The sequence below is a fragment of the Rattus norvegicus genome, chromosome 6, assembly GCF_036323735.1.
Source record: "Rattus norvegicus strain BN/NHsdMcwi chromosome 6, GRCr8, whole genome shotgun sequence".
NCBI classification, from domain to species: domain Eukaryota; kingdom Metazoa; phylum Chordata; class Mammalia; order Rodentia; family Muridae; genus Rattus; species Rattus norvegicus.
This window is the reverse complement of record NC_086024.1, coordinates 137133985-137145065: the sequence shown is the minus strand read 5'-3', so window position 1 is coordinate 137145065 and position 11081 is coordinate 137133985. Positions and strand designations below refer to the sequence as shown.

General features: G+C 51.2%; 1 long non-coding RNA gene across 1 annotated transcript; it reads right to left on the bottom strand.

The window, feature by feature from the left end:
• Positions 1-503: 503 nt before the first annotated feature.
• On the bottom strand, positions 504-10246 carry LOC120103631 (uncharacterized). Its single transcript, XR_005506352.2, has 2 exons — positions 9834-10246; positions 504-2045 (listed from the first exon to the last, which is right to left on the bottom strand). It is a non-coding gene; the product is annotated as an uncharacterized LOC120103631 (long non-coding RNA).
• Between the last annotated feature and the right edge of the window lie 835 nt (positions 10247-11081).

Sequence of the window (11081 nt, the reverse complement as noted above, 5' to 3'; positions counted from 1 at the left end):
ATTTCACACACACACATCACATACCCACCACACACACACACATCACACATACATCACACATCACATCCACACCAACCACACATACCACATGCATGTCACACACTTGCATCACATGTCACAGAGAGAGAGAGAGAGAGAGAGAGCGAGAGAGAGAGAGCGCTATAGACTGAAACCTTAGAGCTCTGAGCCAAAATTAAATCCTTCTTTCTTCAGACTGTTTCTCCCAGTTCTTGTCCCAGCAATGCGAAGTCTGCTTTTACAACTGGGACAACCAGCGACCACCTTCAGAAGACAGCAGCTCCAGGCCCACCCTCCCAGGGAGTCCTAAGAACTATGTAAGGGATAGCTGCGGTCTCGACAATCTCTCACACGATAGAGACACAGACACTCCCTACCTCACCTTGAAAGTCTACGGATGTTCTGATACCAAAGCCAGGTAAAGACATCACGAGAAAGGTGCAGAGGTGCAAAATGCACCAGAAAATTAGCAAATGGAAACGTCATTAGATACCAAGCAAGATTTATTCCAGATAAAATCTCCACATTTGAAATCGACTTATGAATTGAGTGAGTGAGTGAGTGAGTGAGTGATTGAATGAATGAATGAATGAATGAATCTGTCTCCTGGAATAAATAAGTACAGCAAGGTTGCAAGACGCCTGGTTCACATATAAAAGTCCAATGCTTTCTGCTCACCAGCAACAAACCCCTGGAATCTGGAGTAAAGACAAAATGCTAGTTCCAACACCAACCCCTAACGTGAAAAGCCTAAATACCGAAGCCTGCACAGGAGCTGCAATCTGTATGACGAGAGCTGTACAACTCAGAGAAAGGTCAACAAACGCCCAACTGAGGGAAACCTGTCCCCAGGTCAAGCGGAAAGATCAAACTATGCTGCTGTTGTTCTGCAGGGGCTGTGCAGTTGTCGCAGGGAGTGGACCTGTTTGAAAAAGATCTACGGAGTAACTCCAGTCTGTGTCGTCTGGAAATCGGCAGTCCAGTTCACAGGTCAGCAGTGGCTTGATCCACTCACAAACACTTCACAGATACACCAGCAGCCCAGTTCGGTAGAGTCGGGATAGCAAACAGGAATCAGCAGAGGTGGCACTGCCCAGCAGAGACAGCCAGGCCTCAGCCTGGGCACAAGTCAGCAGGAGAGACCAGGAGGAGCACCAGGAGGAGTTCTCAGCTGGGCCTCGCTCAGTGAAGGGAAGGCGTGAGACCCACAACATTGCACAGCTAGCTGTACCAGCAAGCCAAGCTCTGTCTCCGTCACTGTCCGTCGAGTCCTATTTTGTCCTCCATGGGCCTTGCCTCAGCTGAGGTCACTCTTCCAATCAGACAAAGTCTGCAGAAGCAGCAAGAAACTGCAGCACCACCAGAAGATTTCGGCTGGTTTCTCTCTATGGAGTCCTGACAAATGCAGCTCAGCTATTAAACGTAAGGCGGGCCAATGCGTGTGTGTTGTTAGCAAAGAGTCTTTCGCCGTGTGTCCTTTCACGTGCTTGCTTTAGCAGAACATCCCCTCTCCTGTGTCTGCTTCAGCACAGTGTTCCTTCACAAGTGTGCCTTAGCCTTCTATCCGTGTCCACTTCAGGAAAACACTCCTTCACGTGTTTGCCCCCGCACAGTGTTTCCATTTCAGGGATCAGTGGAGAAATCAAAGCAGGAAATGCATGAGATGGGCCCAGAGCTTCCTATATTGCCAAGAAAGAGAAATATCCACAAAGGCTGGGAGAGTCCTAGAACACAGGAGCCAGACAGAAAGCCCGTAGGAACCAGAGCTGGTGCGGCTGGGGCAACAGCACGATGTTATGGCTGCTCCAATACCCACAGCTTCCTTCTGACCAGGGAGGAAACAGCAGGCGTTGCCAGGCGTCGGAGGTGGCTTACACGCCACCTAACAGTTCTCCCCAAAGCCGTCAAGGTCTTCAGAAACATTAATATCAGACGTATCAAAACAACATGAGATGCAAGTTACGGGAGTCTATGAGAAGTGTCAATACTGTCTTGAATTCTTCGAAACTCTGGAAACCTAAAACGATCTGTAAAACAGAGTTTACAATTTACTTATTTATAACTAGTGTGTGTGCACACTTGTCCATGCATACGTGGAGGTCAGAGGGCACCTTTTAGGAGTCAGCTCTCTCCATCCACCATGGGGTTTCTGGGATTGAACTTAAGACATCAGCATTAGCTTTACTGCACCACTCTACCTCTGGCCCAAGTTTGCCTTGTTAAAAAAGCATGTATTTTATGGCCTGTAAACTATTCCTCAATAAAATTGGTTTTAAACATTACAGGGGAAAACGTGGCCTTCTGCTGTTTGGAAGCGAATCTTATGAAAGAGAAAAAAATAATAAAGAGTGAATTGAGGCATCTATAATCACGGGTTATGAATTTCAATCTGGATTAAACTAAGAGGGAGTTGTAAGGAAACTGAGGTGGGCAGTTCGCTCAGCTATAGGAAAGAGCTAGGCTAGCACCGGGGATCACAGACAGCCGGCTTTGATGGTCACCGCCCACCTGGACACCAGGCTCCAATGCATGCATGCACCTGTGGGGAAGGGAGCCCACATAATTATATGGTGCTGCTCCCGGGGATGTGCAGCCCTAGAGCCAGACAGAATCAGTGTGGGAGTCAAGCAGCATTTTCTTTACTTGGAGAAAGACAGAAGGCCCCAGCATGGAGATTAAGCTTGCTGGGCACTGGGCCGTGCTCAGAGGCTGTGAACGAGGCAATTACTGCTCCCATTTAATCCAGTGTCGGGGAAAAGGGCCCGGTAGCCAGGCTGGAACTGCACTCCTCTATGCAAGGAGCCCGAGGCCCCAGCCCTGCGCCTTCTGCCTCCAAAACGCACTCTGCACTAAGTGTAATGGGTTTTAGGGAATTTATTTTGCCAATTTTAGAACCTACCATAAAGAAGAAATATGAGAGAATTTTATGAGGTGTACTGTATATCTTTAATACTCGTATTTTTTCCCCGAAATGCTGAGAATATCAATTACGTTTATGGCTGCACGAGGGGCTGCCCAAGCCCACTGCTGGCAAAGCAGTCCTGGCAAAGAACAAACAATGGGGGACTCAGGGGTCCCAGGGCCTGTGGGTTCAGAGGGCCCAGGCGGCATCTACGAAGCTGCCCAGTATGGAAACAAACATGTGTGTGCCCATCTACTAATCCTCTACATGTGTATATACTACACACATGTGCGTGTGTTCCGATGTGTGTGAGCGTGTGTTTACAGCTGCTAGAGGATCAGGAGACGGCCTGGGGAGGGAAAGAGGTTTTGGAAGGATACCTTAGAAATGGGAGAAGCCACCCAATACCTTGTGAGAACAGAGGTGGCACTGGACCTACCATGTGCGCTCTAGGCTGGTAGCCCAATAGGAGACACCCACAGGCCTCCAGTCCAGCCTCTTCCGGGACTCAGAACTCAGGACCTCTGCTCCGGCCACAGAGTCCTTCCACCTACTCTTCACGCCCACCTTCCTCAGATAGAGCAGGTATTGGGCACCACTGGACTGAGTGATTTGGGGGTTCTAGGTCAAGGCAGCAGAGCCACAGTCCTTGAAGAACAGACTTTGGATCGATATAGGCTGAGAACCCCCCCCCCCCGCCAACATAGTACCCATCCTGCAGAAAGGTACCCCAAGACCCAAAGAGCAACTGTCTCTCTGGGGGGTGCACATCTAAGCTGGGCTGGGGAGTCCACAGGCTCACATGGTACGTACATGCACACGTGTGTACACACACGTACAACCTTACTCACACATATGTAAACACGTGAGCACGTTGGCTTCAGTGGGATCCTCTACAACTAAAAAGCTACAAGTCCCACTCTTTAAAGGGACCCTTCTGAAGGAAGCAGAACCCGCCCCCCACCCCAGGGCTGCCGCTGTGCTTCTGGGGTGGCCTGCGGGAGGAACACCTCCCCCCAGTACTGCTTAAGGTTATTTATGGCTCCAACGTGCACGTTTGTTTAAAATCTGCTGCAGAATTCATCCTCTCTGCCACTTACTCAACCATTATCGGCCATCGCAAAAGTGCCGAAGAGAGAGTCATAAATGGCTGTGATTTACGAGGCAGCAAGAACACAGGACGAATGAGAGAAAATTAGATCCTTTACCTGTGAGATTATTTACGAGCTCAGTGAATGTGTGGGACCACGCTGGGTGAACCATGGTCTGGGGCACGTGCTCCGTGCCTGTCCTCTGCCGGACCCACGGTCTAGTGACAGAGGCAGTGTTCCTGCGGGAGGTCATTTTAGCGCAGCTCCTTCTCAGGGATGATGTGGGGTGGGACCAATCCACGACCCACTTTGTCCCAGTATACCTCCAAACAGCCGTGAGACTGATAGCCACCCATCTCCGGGCTTGTTTACCTCTGTGAACTAGAGGCTCACTCTCCCCCATCCCATTTCCACCAAACATCACGGCTTGTATTCTAGCCTAGCTTCCTGCCTGGCTGGTCCTTGGCTTTCTTTACTTCTACAAGTCCTGTGTCAAAGAAGAAGAGCCCTCCGTCCTGCTCTTTAGAAAGCCTCTTCCTTCCTGCCCATTGTCCTCCCCAGTCCCCTGGAAGCCCAGAGCGCCAGGCCTTCTAGGAACAAGGGGCCCAGACCTTTCTGCTCCCTTTCCCTCTGGCCTGGTGCTGGAAACTCCCGGGGCAGGAGAAAAGATCACCCCACAGCATGGGTGTGCTAGAGGAATGCAAGCCAGCATTTGGGCTCCGGGTTATATAAGGACAGTTGTCTCCAAGGAGGTACAGCAGCCTCCTGCCTTGAGCTGCACCCGGCCCAACGCTGGGAAGAAGGGTCAGGCCCACTAGGTCCCCAGACCTCCCTGTGTGTTGTTTCAGAAGGTCAGCCTTCTTGTAAGGGGAAGGGGAGCTCTGCCCTCAAGTGGGAGGGAGGGTAGGTCACCTAACCATCTCACTGGAAGCCGGATGAGCAGCGACTGGAGTGGGTGCCCCTGATTCCCTTCTGCCTGACGCCACACGGCACCAAGGTGTCTCATGGTCGTCTTGTGCAGCAGGACTCCCAGCTCGGGAAGCATCACCCATGTCGCCCGATACCCAGAACTCCTTTGCCACACGAGCCAGCTGTTCTAATGAGTGTGTGATTCATTTCGCACACGTTCCACTTCTTTAAAGAAGAAAAACCACCGGGGACTGTAACTGCTACCGTGCTCTACATGCCTTCGAGGGAGCAGAGCCTTCCATTCTGAGCAGTTATGGACGTGATTTTTCCAATTAAAGTCCGGCCTAGGTCGAGCCTCAGAGAAGCATTTGTTTTGCCAGCAGCTTGGTGGCAGCGCCACCTGCAACTAGGACTGTCCCCAACCCCCAGCTGCCCCCTCTAACGACCCCTGTGGGGCACCACCCTGGTGAGTTGGCCCTCTGGCTCAAGGCTTAGCTTGCCAGGATCCCCCTTGCACCCCAGCTCTCAAGTCGGCTTAGCCTGGTTCTGGTAGCTTCACAACACCTGGAAGGCTCAGGGAGCCATGTCTTTGGCAGGGGAAGGTGGCAAGGATGGGGTAGCATAGGCAACCATAGCCTCCACTCTGGTCAAACACCCAGGACTCTGGAACCCGGTCACAGAGCCCATCATCACTCCAGCTTTATAGTTCCCACCCGTCACCCTGTCCTCACCCTCCGGTGGGCAGCTCGTTTTGCTTTGAAACCTCGTCTTCAATCTGTTGGAAAGTAGAGACTTGTCAGACCCAAGGAAGATGACAATGCAAAGGAGGAGCAGGAATAGAGGGGCCCAAAGGACCCCAAAGAAGGGGAGACATTGGTCAAGGCTGAAACGTCAGAAGGGGGTAGAGATGAGGTCACAATAGCCCCAAAACAGGACCAGGGAACAGGGGGCCGTGGAGGAGGCAGACTTGCTGAGCCTTTGGTTCTAACCTGGGCTACACTGACTGCCCTTGCAGGCTCTGGGTGCTCTGCCGGATCCTGAGGCCCCAGCTTTTCCTGATCAGATCCTAACCCAGACCAGGACACCAGCCTTGAGTCCTGAGCTCTGGTTCATTTCTGCTCCATATGGGCAAGGCCCTTCCCCAACGTGGCTCAGTTTCCCCAGAAGCACAAAGGCTGTACGTCTAAAGGCGTGTGTGATTGTGAGGCCCTGGATGGTGACCTGCTCAAGGTCCCTGTCTGAGGCCAGGTCTCCCGGGCTGCCTGGGGTTAGTTACGGCTGTGAATGCCGCAGACGGCTCTGCTCAGCCACTCCGGAGTGAGCGCAATCCTTCCATCTCGTTCTTGTTTTCTTCCCAACGTAATTGAAAAATCAATATGTTGCAGAATTTCTGTGCAAACCACAAATACAATCATTTCCAATCACAAAGGGGGATGATCCCACCGCACCGCAGCTGCGCCCATGAGGACCCGGCATGGCGTGCTCTGCTGGGGACCGCCAGGCCCTGCCACCTCCTGCCCACCTTCCCTTCCACAGCTTCTGGTCACTCCGTGCCAAGCTTCATAAGTAATGGCCCTAAATGACCGCCACAGAAAGTCGATTAATCGTGAGCGTAGTTACACACGGCCACGCCACACCTGTCAGCAAAGAACTCTCGTGTTGGAACTTATTACATTTTTATCAACTTGGCAGCGCGCGTCACGATGCCATTCGGGCCTCGCGTCGTCCTCGGCAATCAGAGTCATTGGCTTTTATGGGTTTGCTCAATTTCGCCCAGGGGACAGATAGCACAGAAGAAGGAGAAAACACCTCATCCTTCCAAGCAGAGGACAACCAAGGCCAGGCCACCGGCTTGGGAGAAATGTCATCAGCCTCTCTGTGTACCCAGGCTGATACACCAGACACAGAGCTCCACCACCCCCTGGCAAATCCCGCTACCCCTGTGTCTGACTCCCAGGGCTCAGGAAATGTTTGCCCACAGGTGAGGCCCAAAGGAGACTTCTCCTGCCAGGGTGTCCACACCCAGGATAAGCCTAGTGTCCTTGTGTCCTCAACCACAGACCAGCCCACAGGTTAGCTGCATTCCTCCCCTGTGGGGCTGGGACAGGCTTTATCAGCTGCCTCAGCTGCCCCCTGCCGAGGTCCAGTGGCTGTTACAATTGGTCCTGCACTACTGCTTGACCCCTAGAGCTGGTTACCCTTGAGGGGACTGATGGGACACAAGAACCCAGTTCCTTAGAGCCTCTGCCCAGGGCTCAGCCGCTTTCCCCTATGTATTAATGTCCTAAGATGTGGCCAAGAGGGAGGAAAGGCTGGGAGATCAAATGGCACTGGGGGCCTTGAGTGCTCCTCAGGGCAGCTCCCCTTGACCCCGACATCTGTTTCTGTTCTCCATAAGCCAGTCTGGCTCACTTGCCAGGTGATCCCAGAAACCCCTCCCTACAGCCCCACAGGGGCACGCGGACACAGGACCAAGGGTGTCAACAGATCAACACCTGCCTCCTAGTCCATACTGCCCAAGCCAGACTCTGGAGCAACTGAACCCACCTCTCCCAGCCCCACGGAGGTTCTCCATCCCTATGGCTTTAACTCACAGCAGCATAGACCTCTCAGTGGCATCCACTTGACACTTGGGGGCCTGCTTGGGGGTTACCAGCACCTCTGTCTTGGCTGTCACGGAGATGGGAAGGATCTTTTCCCACCGGGGTCACCCAAGGTGGTGTGGACACAGCTATGGTCAGCAGTACCAGCATCTGTCGAGGTCTTCACATCCCCTTTGCTGGTGTTCTCAGGATGTCCACCCACAGCAAGGTATCTGTGGCGTGTTCTTCCTCTAGACTAACACCGTCCATAGGTACGCACGTTGGCCACCTGTGCTGTGCAGCAGGCTTGCCATGACCAATGAGCATTTGCTATTTGACTAAATAAAGAACTAGAGCTTTACACTTCCGGTCATTAGCTTTATCACCCTGGAGTAAACTGCGCACACTTGAAGCACATGGTTCTTAACATACCCTTTGCCCCCGTTAGTTTGTAATCATCAATTTCACCCAAACTAGAGTCACCTGAGAAGAGAGAACCTCAGTTAAGGAACTGCCCAGATCAGATTGAACTGTGTGCATGTCTGTGAGGCACTCTCCTGATTGCTGACGGACATAGGAAGGTCTCATCCACTGCGGGCAGTGTCATTCCCTAGGCAGACCTGGCCTGCATTTCCAAAGCTAGCTGAGCGTGATCCCATGAGCAGCCTTCTTCTGTGGGCTCTGCTTAAGTTCCTGGCCTGGCTTGCCTCTGTGATGGATTATGAACTGGAAGTTTAACCCAAACAGATTTTTCCCTCACCAAGTCTCTTTTGGTCCTGCTATTCATCACAGCAAAAGAAAACAAACTGGGACATTTATATATGCCCAGTGCAACAGGGAAGGCAAGAATGTGCCCGGTGCACAGAGGAGTCATCTGTCCCCTCCCCTCTCCTCCTCCTTGCCCCAGACTCCAGGTAGCTCAGGAAATCTAAACTCTATGTCCTGTCACTTCCGATTAGTGTGCATTTTCTAGAATTTTATATCAATTATTTTATAGAATCATAAATTATCTTCCTTGTGTCAAGCTTCTCTTATGCGGGGCCATTTGCCACTTGTCTCTGTGATGATGTGTCCATTACCTTCTGCTGCTGAGGAAGATCTGAGAGGTAGACACATCACCCTATACCTATTCACAGAGCTATTGAGTCAGCCACATCTGTGCTCTTTGTAGACAAGGGCTGCTGCAAGCATTCAGATGCTCTTCTGTGGTCATGGCCCCCTACCCCCAAAGGCTTTTCTATGGGAAGCTTAGTACCGAACAGTGTGTCCAGAGTTGGGGATCTGTAGAAGTGATAACTTATGACAGTTCAGTGGCATTGTTATAAGGTGATGGGAACTTACAGAAGTGGGGCCTGAGTGGAGGGAGTAAGACACTGGGTACCAACCTAAAGGACTCTAGGGGCTTTTGCCAGCCTTACACCCACCGCCTCAGGTCAAGGCTAGGCCAAGTACCAGCTTCCTGCCTTGGGTCAAGGCTAGGCCAAGTACCAGCTTCCCGTCTCTAGTCAAGGCTAGTTCTATTTTCCACCCACTGTTCTCAGGAGGAGCAGGAACATTCTTGGAAAGCCGCAGAATGTACTGACTGATGGCCACCTGACCCTCTGGTCCCGGATAGAGTTTGAATGCGTGTCATATGTTTGCTAATCAAGAGATTCAAAGGTCAATGTGCTTAGCCAATAAGTTTAAACTATAACCTTGCTGATGTAACTTGTACCCCTAAAAGTATAAAAACTGTTTTTTTAGCCATTCGGAGTTGCCTTCTAGTCACTCGCCACGAGGGGCTGATTGAGGGTCGACCCCAACTCGATGGAAAATAAACCTCTTGAGTTTGCATGAAACTCCATTCTCTGGTTTCATTTGGGGTGGTGTCCCACTAGTTAAGACTCACTTCCAACCTTACAAGCCCACCGGAAGCACCTTGTTCTATCCCTTCTTCTCAGTCTCTCTGTCTCTCTGTCTCTGTCTGTCTGTCTGTCTCTGTCTGTCTCTGTCTGTCTCTGTCTGTCTGTCTGTCTGTCTGTCTCTCTCTCTCTCTCTCTCTCTCTCTCTCTGTGTGTGTGTGTGTGTGTGTGTGTGTGTGTGTGTGTACGCTGTGATGTTTTCTGCCTTACCATGGACCTAAAAGCTACAAAGTCAGTCCATCACAGACTAAAACCTCTTCCCTTCAACTTGTTTTTCCCAGGCATTTGATCACAGCAACAAAAAACTGGCTGGCCTAGCATGTGCTTTTGTTTCTCCTTGTACAGAATGAGTGGACCCCATGGGAGGTGGGTATGTAATAAATTAAGAAACAGCCAGGCTATTTTCCAAGGGCTGGACCATGATACATACCCACCAGTGGCCTGAAACCTCCTGCTCCCCTGTGTCCTCTCCGTTAGCCTTGCTGATGGCTGTGAGCTTTCCTGTGGTAACTTTAGTTCTTATTTCCCTGTTGACAGACAATGTTGAAATGTTTCTGTATTTGATGCCATCTGAAGATCGTGCCTGGGTGGTAGCTTTTTTCTTCCTTGTATCTGGTGTGATCCTCGGGAAGCACTGAGCCTGAAGCTTCCTTCGCAGAAGTTTCAGTGCCACAAGTCTGAACCAGGCTTGCGTGTGCCTGGAAAACGCCGGTCTTTCAAGGAATGCAGACGTTTTCTCTGAGTAGCTAAACTTGTTGCCACAGAGCCACTTTTCCTGAATCGGTGTAGTCAGAAGGCAACTCCTGTAATGCCTTGTCGGATTGATTATCTCGAAGAACTAACTGGCTTTGGGGACTCAGACTCAGGAAGCCACGCCCCTGCCCGCTCTTTGGCTCCAGGGACTCAGGAAGCCACGCCCCTGCCCACTCCTTTGGCTCCAGGGACTTAGGAAGCCACGCCCCTGCCCACTCCTTTGGCTCCAGGGACTCAGGAAGCCACGCCCCTGCCCGCTCTTTGGCTCCAGGGACTCAGGAAGCCACGCCCCTGCCCGCTCTTTGGCTCCAGGGACTCAGGAAGCCACGCCCCCGCTCCTATTCCCTTTCGTCGGTTTCTTCTGCTTTCTGCATCTCGAGGCGCAAACTGTGGTCATTGATTTAAAATACTCACTCAAACTCAGGCACGGTGCTATAGATAAACCCACAGATTTGGTATTTTCCTTTTGATTCTGTTTAAACTGCTTTCTAACTTTGATTCCTTCTTTGGTCTATAAATTACTGTCCTAGTTTGCTTGCTGTTGCTGTGATCAAACACCATGACCCAAAGCACGTTGGAAAGGAAATGGTTTACTTCATCGTACAGCTTATGGTCCATCATCATCCAGGGAGGCTAAGGCAGAATTCGAGGCAGGGAAAGAAGAACAGAAAACCAGAGACTTATATAACCCAGTGGCGCTGTCCAGAGTGGGTCAGTCCCTCCTCCTCCAATTAGGAACCAAGAAGTTGACAGCCAAGATTTGCCATCACAGTTGTCACTGCAGGATGAACCTTTCTGGTGCTCTCCCAGTTAAAGCCTATTTTGCCTGCCTGAGAATTCTGTATGTCTTCGGATTTCTTTAATAACCTAGAATATCGTCTGTATTGGTGTTCTGTGTATGCCAGGAAAGAAACGGACGCTCTGT